Below are 21,524 nucleotides of genomic sequence, written 5' to 3'. Positions count from 1 at the left end.
CGCATAGTATGGTTTTACATATATGCATATGCATATATGTGTATGTTTATAGATAGCTATGTATATATATATTTGAGTTTAATTGTAGCCTTCTTGGGGCAGGGAGGGGAAAAGATAAAGTAAAAAGTGTACAGCAGAGAACAAAAGAAAACCCAGAAGGAAGCAAAGAAAAGCTGAGTGGCATTGAAAACAATGTGTGGTATTTACTATATAGGTTTATTTGAAATGGAAATTTAGTTTTCTATTGAATCCTCTCCTATGTTCTTCTCTGAACATGGATTTGTTCTTTTTTTTTCTTTTCTCATTTTGTATTTAAGGTTAAAATGAACAAAAAACTTGCCAAAAAAACAGTCCCTTTGTATTCTTCCCTTGTCAAACTCCATCTGGAGCATTTGGGTCTCACAGAGCGTCTAGAGAAGAGCAAGCAGGATGCCGAAGGGTCTGGGGCAGGGGTGGGGAACCTGCGGCCTCAAGGCTACATGTAACCCTCTAGGTCCTCAAGTGCAGCCCCTTTGACTGAATCCAAACTTCACAGAACAAATCCCCTTAATAAAAGGATTCGTTCTGTGAAACCTGGACTCAGTCAAAAGGCCGCACCCAAGGACCTAGAGGGTCGAGGTCGAAGGTTCCCCACTCCGTCTCTGGAGTCTATGTCATATAAGAACTGATTGAGGGAATTGGGGATGTTTAGCCCAGAGAAGAGAAGAGCGGGGAGGTGGTGATGGTGGTGGTGCTGTGGGATAATCACAGCTAGTCTTCCAGTATCTGTCATGAAGAACAGACATGTTTGGCACCGGAAGAAAGAACTAGGAACAGTGGGTGGGAACTGCTAACAGGTAAATTTTAGGCTTGATGGGCTGCCTTGGGACATGGGCTTCCTGATCTGGGGACCTTTAAGCAGAGGCTGGATGATTGGTGAGGTATGCTATAGTGGGGATTCTTTTTGGAGGTGTGAGTTGGACTGAATGGCTGCTGAGGTCCCTTCTAGTTCTCAAATTCTATAATTCTGTCATCTGGGTTTGAGCCCCACCTCCTTTGCTTGCTGGTTGAGCAGCCAAGGGTAAGTCATTTAAGTTCAGACTGAGCCTCTGTTTTCTCATCTGTAAAATGGGGATACGCACTGCTTCCTGTGAGGTAAGTGTTTTGGAAAGCCTTATATAAATATAAGCTATTAATGTTTCCAAAAGAAAAAAAAAATAAAAGTAGCGGCCACTTGGAAAGATGTTCAGTTTCACGAATAGATAAATAAATTGCAAAAACCATGTGGTAGGACCTCCCACCCATTAACATCACTCCCCAAATTAGATAAATACATAAAGGGAATAAGATACATTGTTGCTCCTTCCCCTGGATCATTGTGAATGCTTTTAAATCAGTTTCTCTACTTTACCACCCTCCTCACTGCCCCCAACTCTATCTTCCATACAGATTTGAGATCAGTCTTTTTAAAGCCATGTTTTCCCTCATGATATTTCCCTTAACAACTTTTAACGGCTCTCTAAGACTTACTTATTATTGTCCAAATGCTGGACCTGATTTTTAAGGTCTCCGTGTTCTAGTTCCAACCTACCCTTCTAGTCTCATCTCCAACGATCCCCCTACATATGCTTGATTTTCCAGCTATACTCGACTACTCACTGTTCCCTAAACATATCTTGTCCTTTCTTTCCTCTTCTTCATATTTATTTATTCATACAATTCCCTCCCACCGTTCACCTGGGTAACAGCACCCACCTCAATCTCTTTCTATCAAAATGTGCCTACCTTTCCAGACCCATCTCGGGTCTTCCAGGGAGGCTGCCCTGATCTTCTCTCCCACCTCTGGGCCTCCCAAGTCAAAAGTGAAGCTCTTCTGAACTCCCATGGTATTTTTTACCTTGCTCTTTCAGGGCAAGGATTGAATATTATTCACCTGAGTATCTCTCCCCTTCCTTATTTACCCTCACCCCTATCTTTTCAGCACCTTGTACACTCCCTTTCATGCATCAGAACCTCAAAAAATTGTTGAATGAATGAATGGGGGAGGGGGTTGAGATAGGGGTGGGGTTGGGGTAAGGGTAAAGAGACAATGTCAAAGTTACTTGGTTCCAAAAAGATGAGGTAACCCATCCAAACACTAAAACCCCTGGGCCTGGGCCGCCTCTTTCCCTGCTCGAGCTGCCCAGAACTGAGTCCTTCCTTTCTCTGTGAGGTAGTCTGTGCTGGTGCCAGGGCACAATATGCCTGCACACCCCAGGAGTGGGCCACACCCCTGCTGAGGCCTTGGTATTGGGGGAAGAGAAAGGAAAGGAAAGAGGATGGGTGGGGGGATTGGGGAGGAGATTTGTTTGCACCACGACCACAGCTGGGGCTGCTGTGGTCAGGGCTGATTCATCCTGTGCCCTACAGAAGTGTTGGTCTCATAGCCCCACCTAGCATGATTGGCACTCACCTCCACCCACCCCTGCTTCCTGGGCCTGGGCCTAGGAAGCCCCAGTCTCATCTGTGATCCCTGTCAGTCAGTTGGCCTGTTTTGTTTAAGGAGGTCTGAGCAGTCTTCCTTCAGCCTCAGGGAAAACCTCTGAAGGTTCTGCTCCTTTCCTCCCACCTTTCCTGGACAAGCCTAATGTCTTCTAGCTATGTGACAAGGGGACCAAACAGAATTTCAGATGCTCTGGGTAGGTGTGAGGAGGGCTTCACCCTAACAACATTATACCTATGCTTGATAGTACAGAACAGGGATCCCATCGTCAGGACGGGCTCTTACAGGCCGCCTCTGCTTGCAAGATTATTCTTATACTCCTGCCTTTGCTTCCTCCTGTCAAATGAAAACACACACACACACACACACACACACACACACACACACGCACATACACATACCCCTTTAGCAGGAAAATCTGAACCGGGAATCCTGCATTTGCTCTTTATCCAATAGCCTAAGGAAAATTCCCAGGGTAGGAGCATTTTTCATACCACTCCCTTTCTTCTCCTCCCTTCCTCTTACACAATCTTTCAGCACCTCCTTCCCCCACCTTCGGAAGGGAACACTCAAAAGTCTCCCAAGCCCCTTGCCCTCTTGCCCTGTTCCTCTGATAGAACTTTAAAGGTTCACCAAACGCTTCATACCCTTGGCCTCATTCATTCCTCACAACGAGGCAGTGAGAGGTAGCAACAATGGGCACGACTATCTTCATGCTACAGATAGGGAAACTGAGGCTCAGAAATGTGAACTGATTCACCCCGAGTCCAACAACTAGTAAGAAGCAGAGCCTCGATTGCCAAGCTTCTCTACGGCCATTCACTTTGATTCACTCCTCGGTTACTAAGCACCTACTATGTTCCAGGCAGTGGGATACAAAGAGAAAAGTGGGAAATGGTTCCTGACCTCCAAGTGCTTATACTGTGGGGGAGGGGTGAACACTCATTGCTCTTTTCGGTATATCAGACAGCCTTGATTTCCTTTATTTTTGCCACATCTTCCTTCTTTCTCCCTTCCCGTCCGCACGTAAGAGATTTCTCTTTTTTCCCTTTTTACATGTTGTATTGGTGCTTTTATATTACTGTCACTTCCCAATGACTCTCACCCCAACACACACACACACACACACACACACACACACACACAATCTTTCCTTGCATCAAGTAAATGGTTAAGCAAAACAAATGAACATTTGATTGCGTCCAAAAGCTCATGCCTCATCCTGCAGGTATAGTCCCCCAGGTGGGAGACGTGCTTCCCCATCAGTCCAGATGTCACTCTTAAGTCTTAGTTTGAGGATTGGGGATGACTATAGTTCTCAGGACCTATATTGCCGTGTCTTTCCCCAACAGTGTGCCGGGAAATGGCAAAAATGTGTAGGGAGGAGCTTCAGACATACCAGGATCCATGGACATAGCCCATATCTCCAGTGGTTAATTCGACAGTCATTTAGTAATCACCTCGAACATGCTGGTGGTGTATATGCAAAGCTGGGCTAGGCGCCGTGACTAAAAAGGCAAAAGTGGAAGACAGGGCCTGTCTTCTGAGAGCTTAGCTTCTACAGGGTATCCAACCATTCACCATCCTTACGAAAGACACAGACAGCAAATGGGCCTAGGCCATAGCAAGGGGATTTCCATGTGGGGGACCTCCCTCTAGACGGTGAGGGCTGTCAGACACAGAAACAGGTGACAGCAGAGCAGCTGCAACACCTCCAGCTGGAAGGTGGCGGGGATGCCTTTGCAGCTCCACAGCACTGGGGGAGGGGAGGTGTCTGGAATGCCCTGGTGCATTCTCTGGGTCGGTGTTCTCAGGCTTGAGAGACCCAAATCTGCCTCATGGAGCAATCTCTGTATAACTCTGTGTGACTCTGTAGAACGATATTACTGTGGGCTGATGGGGAACCACACATGTACTGAGGTGGACATGATAAAGCGAAAACATGGAGTTTAGAAAATGCTAACACTTCAGGGAAGAAGAAAACATCAGGGCAGGATGTGTGTGGGAAGTGAATGAGAATTCTTAACATGTTAATCCATACCTGGCTGACTTTAATAGCACTGACCTCACAGGGTTGTTGGCAAAATCGATTGAGATAAGATCTGTAAGTCACTTTGCATATTTTAAGCACTGTAGAAATATTATGATATAAATATTAAGCATGAAGTGAATTATTATCATTATCATTATTAGCAGTACTAGTAGTATTCTACCCTAGGTGGACCAGTGACTCTTGAAAGAAGGTCTGAGAAGAAATTGAGATCTTTTAGAGGGAAAAAAGGCTTTCAGAAGCAGGGGATTAAAATTACTGAGCAAGGCCTAGAATAGGGGACCTTAGAGGATATCGCCAACACTTCATTTTACATCTGGAGAAACTGAGACCCAGAGAAGTTAAATGACTTGCCTAAGAGGGCTGCATTCCAATCCAGATTCTTTGACTCTAACCACAGACTTCTCACTGCCCCATTCTGTGGATGAGTTCCAGGTAGTAAAACTATCAAACTGAAAACTCTAGCTTCCAAGGCTCCTTGCTAGAAGTCTAAGGTAATAATCAATCGGTCTGACAAATGTATCATGGTTTCTGTGAGGAAAAGTTAGATTTTAAGCGGAGAGGGTTAACCTGAGGCCCATAGAGGACAGGGTTCTACTTTAGGGACAAAGGAGTTTTAAGAGAGTGGTTTGCTTGAGTTCAGAGTGAACCAACAGGAAAGGACAGTGACCTTAAAGGTCCCAGGGCAAAGGAGTATGAAACGAAAAATGCCTGGGAAAGACTGATTAAGACTCTAAAGTTGTGCCAAGCCAGGGGTGGGGAACCACATGTGGCCTTCTAGGTCCTTAAGTGCAGCCTTTTGGCCTTAAGGCTGCACATTCCCCACCCCTGTGCCAAGCTAAGTAAGTAATGGGACAATTGTACCTCCAGAATCCTAGAATGTTAGGGCTGGGAGTCTGTAGATTATCTAATCCACCCAGCTCATTTTACAGATAAGAAAACTCAGGGCACAAGGTCACACAGTAAGTTAGAGTCAGAGCAAGGACTAGAAGCCCAGCCTCTGGACAGTCTAGTCCTTCTTTGCTCATCCATACGTAGTATATCTCTAACCCAGATATTCCCTGGCAATGCAGGAAAAATAAATCCTACACTTGAAGTGACTGCCCTATCAGGTGTCCTATCAGGGAGGAGAAATGTATTAGAAATAAAAGGAGAAAGGCAGTAAGAAAATTATTAGATGAAAATAATTATTAGGTAAAAGGTAATAAAGAATTATGAGGTTAAAATTAAGGGAAAAGGAAAAAATAAAAGGGAAAACACAAGGACTCTGGCTTGGCAGGAGAAATCCATGCCTGGGGCATACTTGGAAAGGGCCTGGGCTCCAAGTCTGGTCCAGTTTTCTAATTTACTGGTTGACCTGAGGCAGTCCCTTCCCTTTCTTTGGAACTCTGACTGCTCATCAGCAAAAGGGAGGGGCCGAATGAGACGGTCTCTGAGGTTCCTTTACAGATCTGATGTCCTGTGATTCCATGAGCCTCCCTTGACCCAAAAACATCAAACATTGTTCTCACATAGGTGCAAACTCTGGATGATGGAGTTATTCCAGGGGCTAGACAAACTGAGGCCTCCTCTAAGCTGCCCAGCTCCAGCCCAAGCTGCTTCCTTCCACAAACACTCCTGAGCTTTTTCCTAGTATATTCCCATACTTCCCAAATCCTCCTTCCCCTCCCTTCCTTCTATAACCTTAAGATTCTGACTTGCTTCTCCACCTCCTCCTCCCCCTGCCCTCCTGCACCTGTCTTAGGCCTGGACCTCCACACCCTGTATGCTGGTTTCCTTTCCCAGAACCGGGGTACCCCCACAGAAGGGGAAGGAGAAGAGGGAGAGAAACAGAGAGGGTTTGAAAGGAAGAAGAGTATATGCAGCTGGAGAAACCAAGACGGAGTGAACTGTAGGCAAAACGGCAAGGCCCACAAATCCTGTCTTCCTTTTCCGGGGGGGGGGGGGGGGGGGGGGGGGAGAAGGCTTGTGAAACTGCCTTCCCTGACCTGGCAACACTGAATTGTCCTCAGGTTACCTGGGGTTTCTCATGGTATCCTCAGTACAAAGTACAGTGCCTGGAATATAGTAGGCCCCTAAAAATGTTTACTGCCTGACTGATGGCCATATTCTCTAACCCTCCATGACTCCAAAGAGGCGCCCTTGCTTCTTAGATTTCTTAGATTCACAGGACATTAAGATCGAAGGGGGATTTAAGAGATCTTCTTAATTTGAGAGATGAGGACACTGAGGCCCAGGGAAGAGGAAGTGACCATTTAATGGAACCAGGTGGCCAGCTTACTGGTCTAGTGTATTTTCCACTGCACTACTCTGACTTCTTGCTTCCAAGGCTCCCTGGGACTTCCAGAAAATCCAAGGTCAATTAGTCTGACAATCTAATCACCAGTATTAATGAAAGAAGTCTAGAGGAGAAGGATACATTTTCTTTCCTCAGGCCCTGCCCCACCTCCAGGAAATATACAGCATTTTAATGGTGTCAGGAAGAAAAAGGGAGACCGGGTTGAGAGAAATGGTAGCGAAGTGTCCAAGTCTTTTAGTATTCCCCCAAAAAGATCAAATGTGATCTTGTAAAGCACTTTGGGGAAAAAAAAAAACCATAAAAGTACTACACAATATAAGAATACCAGCTATGTGACCACGAGCAAATCATTTAACTTCTCCATGACACAAAAAAGGTGACGAACCCCAGTCCTAAGACTCTAGGTTACAAGCTAATTGCTAAGAAGCAGAGGGAGTTTCTACTGCAGGTATACTCAATAAAATCACAGCTCTGGGTTCGTTCAAAATTTAAAAATGATCATTATTATTTCTATTTCGATGGGTTGCTGGGGACAAAACAAGCTGGTTCAGTTATGTGGCCAAAGTGGAGGATAATGACAACTTACACTGGATGGTGCCCATGTAAGAGAAAGGGAACAAGCATTTGTTAGGTGCCCACTATGTGCCAAGCACTATGCTAAGCTCCTTACAAATATTATCTCATTTGATCCCAATAGCATTAAAAGACCCTAAAAGAAGGCCTCCGATTCACTGGGTGAACCTCCCTATGGTCAGTTTATGTGAGAACCTTAATTGCTTAGGAGGAGAAGGTGTTGATGGGTTGAAGCTAGCATTCACAGCCATTGAAGGTGGAGAGAGGGTCTCAAGATTGGTGATTCATTGGTAGACTTGGCCAAAGACCATCAAAATCCCTCACAGACTTAACCGTCAGTTCTTCATGAGTTGTTCATGTGGTCTAGCTAGGCTGGGGGCAGCTAGGTGGTCCAGTGGATAGAATGCTGGACCTGCAGTCAGGAAGACTCATCTCCCTAAGATCAAAACCAGCCTCAGCTGTGTGACCTTGGGCAAGTCACTTCACTGTTTGCCTCAGTTTCCTCATCTGTAAAATGAGCTGGAGAAGGAAATGGCAAACCATGGCAGTATCTCTGCCAAAAACAACAACAACAAAGACGCAAATGAGGTCATGAAGAGGAAGACATGACTGAAAAGCAACTGAAAAAGCTAGGCTAATCCTCAGGTAACAGATGTGCAATCAGACATTGGGCCCTCCAAATCTTTTCCAATTTTCACTCTATTGGCATATCCTTAGAAAATGCCAGGGTCACCTCCACACCATAATGAGGCACTGGAGAAGGAATTTAGCAGATCCCCATCACACCACAATGTAGGCAAAACAGGAAAAAAAAGGACCCCAAACCCTGGACTCTTACAAGACTTGAGTTCAGCAGCCAGCCCTAAAGAGACTGAAATAGGAGCCAGGAAAACTCCCCTGGGAAGCCTTCCCCTGATGCCATGACTAGCACTTGTTTTGCAGCTTTCTAATTCCTTTATCCAGTGCTGGTGAGCTCAAGTCCCTGAACCCCTCAATGTCTCCAAGCAACTCTCTAAGCCCATAAATTGCAGAGCAATCAGGCTGAGCTGTTGGTAGAAGTTTTCCCTACACCGATGAAATCAAAGGGCTAGGCCTCTTAGTGCCACAGATTTTGAGCTGGAAAGGGCCTTAGAGGCCTTTGAGTTCAACCCTTTTGATTAAGGGATGAGGACACTGAGGCAGGGAGAGGCTAATGACTTTCCCAGGGTCACACAGGTAGGAGGCATCTGAGGTAAGATTTGAACTAAGGTCTTTCTCTGACTAGTAACCCCGTTTGGGTTTTTTTGTTTTGTTTTGTTTTGGCAAAGATACAGGAATGGCTTGCCGTCTTCTCCAACTTATTTTATAGACGAGGAAACTGAGGCAAACAGGGTGAAGTGACTTTCCCAGGGTCACACAGTTAGTAAGTGCCTGAGGCTAGATTTGAATTTAGGAAGATGAGTCTTTCTGACTCCAGGCCTGGCTCTCTAGCTACTTGAGACACAATTGTGATGGAACAACCTCCTCCCTCCAGATGCAGTGTTCCATCTGGTACACATGCTGCTCCACACCTTCCCCCATGTGCCCCCATGTATGTGTATTATAGCTAACTGCTTGTATACCTTGTCTTCTCTTAGACTCTAGTTCTGGTCCACAAGAATAGGGATCTTTTTTGTCTAAATTTATCCCTCAGGCTCAGCATATGTTTTCCACATAGTAGGTGCTTAATAAATGTTTGTTATTTGCTTCAGTGCAGGCTCTGCCACAGGTTGGCTGTATGCCCTTGGGCAAATTTTTCCCCTTTCTGGGCCTCCCTCTGCAAAATGAAAGGCCTGGTCTCAAATGGTCTCTAAGGTCCCTTCTGGCTTGGACATTGGAGGGTTGAAGGATTTTTGGATTTATTTAGGCAATGGCCTCCTTAGCGTGGGAGTCAGCTTGGCCAGGCTATCTGCCCTGCTTTGTGAGTCTCGGTTCTAAGGAGGGTTTGTGATGCTTCCCAATGAGCTGCTGGGCAGACTGGTTAGCAAAGTCTTGCTCTCTGCCCTGGAAAAAGGATTCTGTCTCCGTCTGAGCCACGCCTGCCTCCCCCGCTCTCTCCCCTCTCCCGCCCCCCCCCCCGCCCCCCAAGCTCAAAACACGCCAGGAACAGAAGCTGGAGTGTGTATGTGTAAGGGGGAGTGGGGGGGAGATGATGGGGGCCTGGAAAGGGGATTGGATGTTTCCAGCCAAACAGCCTTTGAGGAGACTCAGCCTGCAGACACCAGAGGACTGATGTTTTGGGGCCCGAAGTAGGGTCTGTTGTCTGGAGAGCCAGAGGGAGTCATTAGCAAGTGGGAGAGAAGCCCTCAGTAAAGACATCACAGCTCAAGAGAAGTGAAGCTGGATTGCTGGAGGTCTGAAAGACAGGGCATTCATGGCGCTGACATTTCCTCATCTGGAGAGCCTCTTAGGCTGGGTGCTGCCCAACACCCCCACCTAGTGGCTCAAGGCGGTACTTCCCAGCTCTCCTCATCCCTTCCCTCCCCAACTCCTCTATCCAAACCCTCTTTCCACCTCCCCAGGGATTTAATTCAACCCCATCATTTTATAGAAGAACAAACTGATTCTGAGAGACGGGAAATTACTTTACCAAGGTTTGTTGTAGTCGTTTCTGACTCTTCGCGATCCCTTTGGAGGTTTTCTTGGCACAGATAATGGAATGGTTTGTCATTTCCTTCTCCAGCTCATTTCACAGATGAGGAAACTAGACAAACAGGGTGAAGTGACTTGCCCAGGGTCACGCAGCTACTAAGTGTCTGAGGCTAGATTTGAACTCGAGTCTTCCTGACTCCAGACCCAGCACCCTAACCACTGAGCCATCCAGCTGCCCCTTAACTTTGACAAGTGGCCATTCACAATTCCTCTTCAATGCCTACAATAAGAAGAAGACCACTTCTTCAGGGATGTGGCTCATTCCATTGTGCTCGAACAGCTTTGCCCAGGAAGAGCCAAAATTTGAACTCTTGAATCTCTTAGTCCTGTCCTCTGGAACAGCAGAGAATGAGCCTGACGGCAGCTTGTCCCATTGGATGGAACGCTGGACCTGAAGTCAGAAGATCTGTGCTCCATCATTATACAGCCTTGGGTAAGTCACAACTTCTCTGAGGCCCATTTCTCTCTTCCTGAGAAGGGGAATAATATGACTAACTTCACAGGGGTATTGTGAAGAAAGTACTTTGTAAACTAGAATCAGTTAAGGCCTGGTCCTGTGATTTCATTGGTCTAAAGGAACTCACACGTGAGGAAACTTACTCTACCAAAACCGGTCAGCACCATCTCTGCAATGTAGTCTGATAGAGTTGCCTAGAGAACTGAGAGGTTAAGTGACTTGTCCAGGGTCACGCAGCCAATATGTGCCAGATGAAGTATTTAAACCCAGATCTGCTTGGCTTCCAGCTGCTTCTAAAGTTATAAAGTACTACAGAAGTGGGAACCATTATTCTTATGCCGGTTATCTTGCCACCCCTAAGTTTCTTCTCCTTCATGAATAACTTCCTTCAACTAGTAAAGCAGCAGTGTCAAACTCAAATAGAACAGGCCACTAAACCTTACATAAGGATTCCTGCAGGTGCACGTTGACTTAGAATATCACATATTAACATCATCTATGTTTTATTGTATTTTTATTTGTTTTGTTAAATATCTTCCAGTTATATCTTAATCTGGCTCCCAGAGGCACTCAGGAATGCTATGTTTATATGTGTATATATACATATATATACATACATATATGTATGTATATATATGTTTAACACATCTGCAGTAAAGGATTTAGTCCCAATTTCTGTTAGAAAGTTTTTCTTTCTGTCTAACACCAATTGCCCCTGCTCTGGCCAATTTTCCTTTGTTCTGTCCTCATATGATCAATGACTTCTATGTATATGTAGTCCTGCCTTGGCAGTGTACATTTTTTTTCGTTTGTGTGTTTGTTTTGTTTTAGGGAGGCAATCAGGGTTAAGTGACTTGCCCAGGGTCACACAGCTAATAAGTGTCTGAAGCTACATCTGAACTCAGATCCTCCTGACTCAAGGGCTATCTTAACACTGCATCTTAATTTTTTTTATAGTCTCTGAAACACTTGGGCTTCTCCTCAGCCTCCCCTTGAGGCAGTTAGGTGGTACAGGCGGTAGAGTGCTGGTCCTGGAGTCAGGAAGACCTGGGTTCAAATCTAGCTTCAAACATTTCCTAATTCCAAGTAAGGTTCTATCTCTCTAGTCAATAGGTGATGCTACTTCTGGGAATCTGATCATTTTGTTCCATAGTCATGTGTTTGCCTATTTTTCACCTACCTCAAAGGATGGTGGGGTGGGGTGGGGACTAGGAATCAGTGAACCAGGGATGTGGTGAGGAATGCAGGAAGGCTGGATAGAAGAGCATAAAAGAGGGATGAAGAGGAAGTGCTGGAAGTTGCACAGGTTATTAGGCACCATTCCCACTGAACGCAGATAATACCCATTTCTCATTTCCTGGGGTGCTATCCAAAGGCCCGCCCTATGACAGGTTGGTTCCTGCCTGGAACCCACAGGGTTTAAACTTTAAATATCTCTGTGGGTGAGGTAAACACATGTGCTGCTCAGCTGGGAAAAGGAAACTTGGCACAGGCCCAGCACCCTCGCCTAACCCCTACCCCACCCCGAGCTTCCGTTGTGTGGTTTCTTAAGAGTGCAACTTACTCCCCACTGTAGTATGTAGGCAGAGAGCTGAAATCTACCTCCTAGCTGCCCCTCTGGACCTCAGGAACTAAAGATCAGTAAGCCAGTTGGGAGTTTGAGGCCGTCAAGTCAAGGGATAATGGAGATAAATGTAAAATCCTACAAAATGCACAGCAAATCACCTTCTAAGGCCAACGTGGGGGAGGTTTGGCTAGACAGTAACATCCACGGGGAAGAGATGGGGGAGTTTTAGGGGATTGTAAACTCAGTATGAGTCACAGTGAGATAAGCAGCCACAAAGGCCAGAGTGAAGGGAAAGGCAGGGTTCTCTCCAAGGAACGTGGAGTTGGGTTCTTTGAGTCAGGCCACATTGAAAGGACCATATTTAGTTCTGGGCATCACTGTTTAGGAAGCTCTCAGGCATGCTGAGTCGGGGTGACCAGGGTGAGAAGGGCTTTGACACTGAGCCACAGGAGAATAAGCAGAAGGAATCGGGGATGTTTAGCCTGAAGGAGAGAAGACTCAACAGGTACATAATAGCTGTCCTCAAGCGTTTGGACCGTCCTATGGAAAAAAAGGTTCAGACTTCTTTTGCTTGGCCGCAGAGAGGCAGACTTTGTAACAACGAGGAGAAGTTGCAAAGAGGCAGACTTTGCATCCATGTAAGGGAAAATATTCTAGTGATTAGACCTGTCTAAAAGTAGAAGAAGCCGCCTTGGGAAGGGGTGGGTTCCCTGTCACTTCAAGTTTTCAAGTGGGGGGGGGGTGGATGGGGGGGTGAATGACCACTTTCTGAGAATGTTGTAGAAGGGAATCTCAGCCAGGGATGGACTGGACTAGAGGCCCTTGTGTCCTTTCCGGGTCTCAGAGTCTGATTCTCTGAAGCGAAGGGGAAATTGGTGGGAGAGAACTGTAGTTCCCTTTGTCTGCCATCTCTCCGATGTCCTCATTGCTTTTTTTTTTTTTGCCCAAATCAGTGGGGAGTCAGAAATGGGTTGTATTCTGCAACCTACCAATCCTTGTGATTAATGTTCCATGACTTCCTATTGTCAAAGGTTGGGCCAACCCTAATCTTTGCCTCTTCTCTGCAAAGCACAGGATCATAGTTTTAGAGATAGAAGGGACCTCTGAAGTTGAGTCTGGCTTATTCATTTCAAAGATGAGGAAACCAGGGCAAACAGAGGTTAAGTGACTTGCCCAGGGTCACACGGCTAATAGGTATCTGAAGCAGGATTTCAATCTAGGTCTCATGCTTTATTTATTACATCAGGCTACCCATCCAAATTTACCCCTTCCACCTTTGAACAAACACAGACACCAGACATACGAAGCAGAGACACTCTAAGGCTTGTGGCTGAAGCAGGACAACCCCATGAGAGAAACCAGGCTTGTGGAAAGCACTGTGGCCTGAGTCCATGGAAATTCTGCCTTAGAGGTCTGGCATCATGAGCATTTTCCTAGCCTGATCCATGGAAATTGCCCTGCTCTAAGCGTCTCAGACTTCCAGAGAAGTAATGGAACACAACTGTTGGTTGGCTGCCTGGGAAGCAGGAAGATCATTCATAGAGAATTCTTCCAACTTCTCTTGCCCCTCACCTGGAGACACCTGGAGATCAAACTTCTGAGTATTTTCTTTATCTTATTCCTCACTACAGCCACCAAGGTGAACCTTTCCTCTTCCAACTTAAATAAATTAGAAGGGTTAGGGCAGGGGTAGGAAACCTGCAGCTTTCTAAGTCCTTCGGTGCTGCCTGTTGACTGAGTCCATGTTTTATAGAACAAATCCTTTTATTAAGGGAATTTGTTCTGTGAAGTGTGGATTCAGTCAAAGGACTGAACTTGAGGACCTAGAGGGCCACGTGTGGCCTGAACTAGGGGCAAGAGCAGGGCATGTCTTGAATGTTCTTAAAAATTGACAGATAAAGGTGCCACCAATGTCTTGCTAACTCAATGCTTTCTAGTTTCTTAAACACCCTGTTCAGAAGAGTCTTCCCTTCAATCCCTCATGGGATAGCTGCCCTTCTCTCTTCCTGGTGAGCAAGATATATTTGGGGAATGTAACAACAATTCAGCTAGCAGCTACGGTGGCTGTGTAAGACTAACAACAACCAGAGGGCTGCCAACACAGGTTATTTTGATCTGTTTTACCAAGGAAAGTAACTTTGAGGGGTTAACAATCCCACTTTAATCCAACATATATATGTGTACACACACACACACACACACACACACTCACTTAATTCAGGAGGAAAAGCCAGCAACCTGAACTTCAGAGCAAATACAAACAAATTACAAACATATGCAATATAAATAGACCAAATCACAATTCATAGTTACCAGAAAAGCATCAACATCTGGGTTCACAAGCCAGGGGACTCTTAACAATGGCCTTGCCCAGAGTCACTCGCCACTCTTCCAGTGACTGAGAGCCCTAGACAGAATGCTAACCTTTGAGTTTTTATATTCTGTTCAGGACCAAAGGATTCAAACCTAATCAGCAACAAGGGTGTGAGCCTGGGGCATAGCACCTAGTTAGCAAAAGGGTGTGGGCCTGGGGCTTTGCACCTAGTAAGGCTTAATCAAAGGCATTTGATTACTTTAGCATTCTAAAAAAGAAAACAGTTAAAAAAAAAACAGTCCCACCTTAATTAATGTTACAGGGAAGCACATTTGCAAAGTAATATCAGGAAAGTAAAATTAAGAAAAATACCATGCCAGAGATAACCAATTTCTGGGATCTATTCTCAGACCTTTTAGGGCTCCACATAGGAAGTGAACAACAGAGATGGGGATGTGTCTTCTGATCCTTCCCAAGGCTGATCTCTGCTCCCAAACCCTCCTTTATAATATGTAAGAAATAATTTTGGAAACTTATTGGGAACTGGTATGCTGGTCGTGCTCCCTTCAGACTTACTAGTTCATCAAATCCATACTTCATATTGATGCCAGTTCAGTCTTTCCCACGCTCAGATCCAATCATACCATCCCTCTACTCAAAACCCTACAATGGCTCCCTAATACCAGTGGTTAAAATGCTGGCCTTGGAGTCAGGGAGACTTGCATTAAAGTCCAGCCTCAAATACTTACTAGCTGTGTGACCCTGGGCAAGTCACTTATTTGCCTCAGTTTCCTTGTCTGTAAAAGGGGGATAACAATAGCACCACCTTCATAGGGTCATTATAAGGAACATATGAGATAATATTTGTAAAGAGCTTAGCACTGTGCCTGGCACACGGTAGGCACTATATAAATGCTTATTCCTTTCCTTTCCCTCTCCCAAATAAAGCCCAAACTCTTTAGACTAAGAATCAAAGTCCCCCATATATGGCTCCATACTATCTTTTCAGTCTTATTTCACTTATCTCCTCAAATCATGCTTCAGCCAAAGTGACTACTTGCTGTTCTTCATACATGTGCATGGTCCTGCCTGGTGCTTTGGCTGATGTCTTTCCTGGAGCCTAGAATGCTGCCCTTCCCTGAACTCCTGTTAAAATCCTCCTCAGCCTTTGAGACCCAGCTTACATGCCACCTCCTCCAAGAAGCCTTTCCTTATCTCCAGTCAGAAAAGGCCTCCCCCTCCCCCCCACCTCTTTAGACCTCATCTAGCATTGTGCTGTGTTCCTCATCCAGGACTGTACTGTGCTTCTCATCTAGCACTGTGCGATGCTCCCCATCCAGAACTGTACTGTGCTCCTCATCTAGCACTGCGTGGTGCTCTCCATCCAGGACTATACTGTACTCCTCATCTAGCACTGTGCGGTGCTCCCATCCAGGACTATGCTGTGCTCCTCATCTAGCACTCTGTGATACTCCCCATCCAGGACTGTACTGTGCTCCTCATCTAGCACTGTGCGGTGCTCCCATCCAGGACTATACTGTGTTCTTCATCTAGCACTGTGTGATGCTCCCCATCTAGGACTGCGCTGTGCTCCTCATCTAGCACTGTGAGGTGCTCCCATCCAGGACTGTACTGTGCTCTTCATCTAGCATGGTGCGGTGCTCCCCATCCAGGACTGTACTGTGCTCCTCATCTAGCACTGTGCGGTGCTCCCCATCCAGGACTATGCTGTGCTCCTCATCTAGCACTGTGTGATGCTCCCCATCCAGGACTGTACTGTGCTCCTCATCTGGCACTGTGTGGTGCTCCCATCCAGGACTGTACTGTGTTCCTCATCTAGCACTGTGTGATGCTCCCCATCCAGGACTGTACTGTGTTCTTCATCTAGCACTGTGTGATGCTCCCCATCCAGGACTATGCTGTGCTCCTCATCCAGGAACACAGCAACAGCCACACTGTGCAATGACTGACTTTGATAGACTTAGCCCTTCTCAGCAATACAAGGACCTAAAACAATTTCAAAAGACTCATGATGGAAAATGCCATCCACATCCAGAGAAAGAACTATGGAGTCTGAATGAAGAGTGAAGCAGACTATTTGCTTTCCTTTTGTTGTTTTATTTTGTTTCTTCTTTCTTGTGGTTTCTCCCATTGGTTCTAATTCTTCTTTACATCACGACTAATGTGAAAATATGTTTAATATGAATGTGTAAGTACAGCCTATAACAGATTGCACACTATCTTGGGGAGGGGGAGAAGAGGGAAGGGGAGAAAATTTAAAACTCAAAATCTCATGGAAGTGAATGTTGAAAACTAAAAATAAATGAAAAAAAATAAAGTCCTGAGCTCAGATCCAAACTCAGATATTAATGGTTGTGAGACCCTGGGCAAATTACTTAACCTCTGTATTCAATTTCCTTATCTCTAAAATAGGGATAATAATATCATCCAACTCCCAGGGTCATTGTGAGGATGAAATGAGACAAATATTTGTAAAAATGCTTTATTAACTTTAAAGTGCAATATAAATGATAGCTATGTTATTCATGCTAGGCAGAAAAATAAAACATTTTAAAATCATTACTATTGAGTCAATCGCTGTGCTAAGCTAGAGAATAAGCTCTCTGAGGTCAGAGATAATGTCTTATCTCTCATCTTATCTCTTTCAGTGCCTAGCTAGCATAGTGTCCTCAATATTAACAAATATTTGTGGAATTGCTGACCTCATAAGTGCTGGCCTATGCCCAATCCAGCATAACCAAATGAGGAGAGAAAAGAAGTTAGAGGAAGCAAGAGGAGGACCCATAAGGAATATCTGGTCTGGACACAGTTTAGGGTCCTGATTTGTTCAAAACCTCACTACCAGAATTGTCAGTGGGTTAAGGGCACAGGGACCTGAATTTTGCATCTGAGGTGCTTGGTTATCTCAGACCCCAGCATGTTCTAAACATTGAAAAAAGGTAAGGCATCTGCATGGACACTAGGTTTTAATAGGTTAGCCCAGAAGAGAGAACATAGGATCCTGGGATTTAGAGCTGAAAGTCCTTACAGATGGGGAAACTTAGAGTCCGCAAAGGCAGAGTGAATTACCTGAGGTCACAGAGCTGGTAAGTGGCAGAGGCAGATTCAGACACAGGTGCTAAGGCTGCAAACCTAATATTCTATCCACTACACGGGGCTATTTGGCTAGAGATCTCAGAGGCACGACCCCTATTTCTGTTGCCCGGAGCAGGCTCTTTAAGAGCAACTAGCTCTTTGATTTGAGGGAATGGGCAGTCCTGGAACCCCAGAGAAAAGAAGCTAATCCTCTAGGGGTAGGACTTCCATGTGGTCTGTCTCCCCAGAATCCTGAACCTCAATAAAAGTCTAGGTTTGGTTCTTGGAAGAGAGGTAGTTACTAGGATGAGTGGCTGGAGATCTCTAGCTCTGTGGTTGCAGCCGCCTGTCCAGGGGCTGAGAGATAACACCACTCTCCTGTTTTTCTTTGTCCCTTTCTAAAATAAGTACACATTACTTCAGTTCTTGTCTTTCATTGACATCCTCAAACCCTTTGTGGGGTGAAAAGAAGTAGGGAACATTACTTGCTCATTAAGTATTTGCCAAGGACCGATCAGTCGATTTAATTCAAGTCAAATATTTATTAAGCTACCATATGCAAAGCACTACTGTTAGCTGCTGGTGATACAAAAGTAGTTAAAACACAGGACCTGCTCATGCAGGACTTAAAATATAATAGTAGAGAAAGACACACCCAACTATGATACAAGAGAAGCTATGATAATGGCAAAGGAAGGTTCCAGGTAAAGTGTTATAAGAAATCTGAGGAGGGAGGGATCAAGGCACCAAAGTAGGAGGTGACATCCAGCCAGGCATAGGGTGTCTACCTCTGGGCACTGGATGGGGCAGAATTGTGACCAGAACCCACTCTAGTGACTTTGACTAAATTAGTTATTAAGTTTCCCTGATGCATATGCATTTTTTCGAATAATGTAAGCTCTAGAAATCTGTGGATGGCAACAGGTGAGTGTGGAAGAGAGGAATGGGTACAACTAGTCCCCTATTAGACTGTAAACAAACCCGTGTAGGCAGGGTTTGTTTCCTGCTCATCTGTGTATTCCTAGTGTGTCTGACACAGTGCCTTGCACACAGCAGGTCCTAAGTACGTATGTATATAAATATATATATATATATGTATATAAATATATATATATGTAGAGAGAGAGAGAGAGAGAGATACACACATATATTCACACATATACACATATTCAAATACACATGCATATCTGAACTGGCATACATAGCTTGGAGTCGTAGACCCCAGTTCAGGCACTCTGACCTTTTGTCTGGGAGAGGGTGAAGGGGAACCCCATTCACGGGACAGATAAATAATAGGATTTAGAGTTCCAAGGGACGTTCGAGATCAATAATACCCTCGTTTAAATGATAGACGAATGTTTGGGGGACCAGGGGGAAAATCAGGTTCCCTTCCTAGCCCTCGGACCTCGGGCGCTCCTTTGGAGTCCCTCCTTAGATTCCACAGCCCCAGTGCTTCAGAGCTCTCCCTATCCCCCTTAAACCGTGATTTTTCGCCCCAAGACGCCTTTTCCCTTTGGACTTTACAATCAGCCAGCCTTGGTGCTCCCAGACGACCGGCGCTGACCCCAGCCAGTGGCTGGAAACCAGCGCGAACTGGTTTCGAGCCCCACCTCCCCCAGAACTGTTCCATCCGATAGCTCAGCTGCCTACCTAACAGGTGAGTCCCGGAGTCCGCTCTTCGCACCCTCTTCCTCCTGGCATGGACGCTCCAGCTCGAGAATCGTGTCCTTGGGGTAGGCCCGTCACTGACACAGGGCTGGAGGTGGGGAGTGGAGGGAGAGATCGCTCCATACCTGCGCCAAACCGCTTCAATCTCGACCCCTCCTCCGCGCTAGAGCGGGGTGTTTACAATTTCTGCGCTGCGCTAGGGATTCGACGTTTGAAGTTGGGCAGGAAGTGGGGAGGAGGGGGCGGGGGGAGACGGAGGGGGCTGTGGGTTCCTGCAGTAGAGAGGTATTGCGCCCCCCTCCCTTCTCCCCCATCAGCCCCTCTCCAGAGACTGCTAACACCGCTGGGTGGGCGGGCGGGCGGTCTAGGGGCTGCCCCGGATCCGAACTCTCGGGTGGGCACAGTACCCGAGGGGACCCCGCCCCCGGCTCCTGCTTTTCTGAGCAGAGGGGAGAGGAGGGAAGGGGAGGGGGGGGTGGGGGGAAGGGGCCTTGCTGCCTCTTGGACAGATCAAGCACAGGTGTGGGCGTGAGGGGTGTAGTGTTGTCACCCTCCGGGTATGGAAGGGTTCTGTCTTGGTTTTAGACACCTCCCGACCGCCTTTCCTCGTTGGTAAACCAGCAACTCAGCTACCGCAGAATGTTCTGCAGTGGGAGCTGCATTGTCCTGGTCCAAAGGTGGTATGACTCAAAAGACCTGGATTCGAGCGAAGTCTGGCTTTGCTACTTAATTGCATATAATTTCGATCACCTCGATGCCCCTCTGAATTGCAGTTTTCTCTTGTCAAATAAAAGGGTTAGACGAAATGACCTCTAAGGCCCCTTCCTGCGCTGAACACTGTGGTGCTATTAATAGAGTCCCTTCTAGTTCGAATATTCTGCGGTTCTGTGGAGGAAGGGATTGATCTCCAAACCCTGAAACTGCTGTAGACCTAGTTGTGAAGGGTTAGCTACTGAAGCCTTAGTAACCTCTAAGAGGCAGGGCAAAAAGTTTGGGATCCAAAAATTCTAGCGAAAGGTGTGGTTTCAAAATAGTGAAAGGGAGAAAGCATTGGAAACTTGGATCTGTCATTTTGTGCACTTCACTTCTTCCAGGCCTCGGTTTCCAATTCTGTAAAATGGGGAGGGGGGGGGGGGTGAAGGACTGAACTAAATGATGTCAACGGTCCCGCCAAAGCAGAGGTTTTTTTAAAAAAAAATTTCTTTAGTATTTTATTTTTCCCTAATTACATGTAAAAACAACTTTAAACATTCATTTTTTAAAATTTTGAGTTCCAAATTCTCTCCCTCCCACCCCACCCCACTCATTGAGAAGACCAGCAATTTGATATGTTATGCATGTGTAGTCATGCGAAACATATTTCCATATTAGTCATATTGTAAAAGAAAACAGACAAGAAAAATCTTCAAGAAAAATAAAGTTAAAAAAAAGTATGCTTCCGTCTGTGTTCCGACATCCTCAGTTCTTTCTCTGGGAATGGACAGCATTTTACATGAAAAGTCCTTCGGAGTTGTCTTGGATCATTGTATTACTGAGAATAGCTAAGTCATTCCCAGCTCATCATCTTACAATATGGCTATTACTATGTACAATATTCCCCTGGCTCTAGGCATTTTACTCTGCATCCATTCACCCCCCCTCCAGGTTCCTCTGAGAGCATCCTGCTCATTTCTCATAGCACAGTGGTATCCATCACCATCACATAACACAACTTGTTCAGCCATCCCCTCGATTTCCAACTCCCTGCCATCAGAAAAGAGCTGCTATTAATATCTTTGTACACATAGGTCCTTTTCCTTTTTTAAATCTCCTTTGGGATACAAAGCTAGCAGGGGTATTGCTAGGTCAAAGGGCATGCCCGGTTTCATAGCCCCTGGACACAGTTGCATAATGCTCTACAGAATAGTTTAATCAGTTCACAATTCCACCAACAATGCACTTACGTGTCAACTTTCCCACATCCCCTCCAACATTTGTTACCCTCCCCCAGTCCTATTAGCCAATCCAACAGGTGAGAGTTAACACTTAAGAATTTTTTTTAATTTAGCAGAGGTTTTTTAAACCTGGGGTTCATGAACTTGGTTGTTTTAACTTTTTTATCTGTATTCAATATAATTGGTATCCTTTGTATTCTTACGTATTGAAAAACATGATTCTAAGAAGGGGTCCCTAGACTCCACCAGATTTCCCAAAGGAGTCCGTGACACACAAAGAGGGTTAAGAATTCCGTGCCCTCAAGTCCAAGACTTGTGAACCTGGGACTCTGAGGTCTCTGCGCTAGGAGGCTATGAAGCTGCAGGGATTTAAACGATGAACGCAACTCATCTAAACTCCCTTTTCCTGCAGTCACCTGAGGGCGCATTTCCCAA

The 21,524-nt window shown here is 45.7% G+C and overlaps 1 protein-coding gene across 1 annotated transcript in view; it reads right to left on the bottom strand.

The window, feature by feature from the left end:
• The window catches only part of CCND3 (cyclin D3), a 114,672-nt gene extending 95,321 nt beyond the window's left edge, over nucleotides 1-19,351 (bottom strand). The window contains exon 1 of the mRNA XM_036766356.1: nucleotides 19,138-19,351. The gene's annotated coding sequence lies outside the window, so the exon portion shown is untranslated. The remainder of the gene's footprint in view (nucleotides 1-19,137) is intronic.
• Nucleotides 19,352-21,524: the final 2,173 nt, after the last annotated feature.

Source organism: Trichosurus vulpecula, chromosome 7, assembly GCF_011100635.1.
Source record: "Trichosurus vulpecula isolate mTriVul1 chromosome 7, mTriVul1.pri, whole genome shotgun sequence".
Lineage (NCBI taxonomy): Eukaryota > Metazoa > Chordata > Mammalia > Diprotodontia > Phalangeridae > Trichosurus > Trichosurus vulpecula.
Note: the sequence above shows the minus strand (reverse complement) of the source record. Positions and strands in the feature narration are given on the sequence as shown.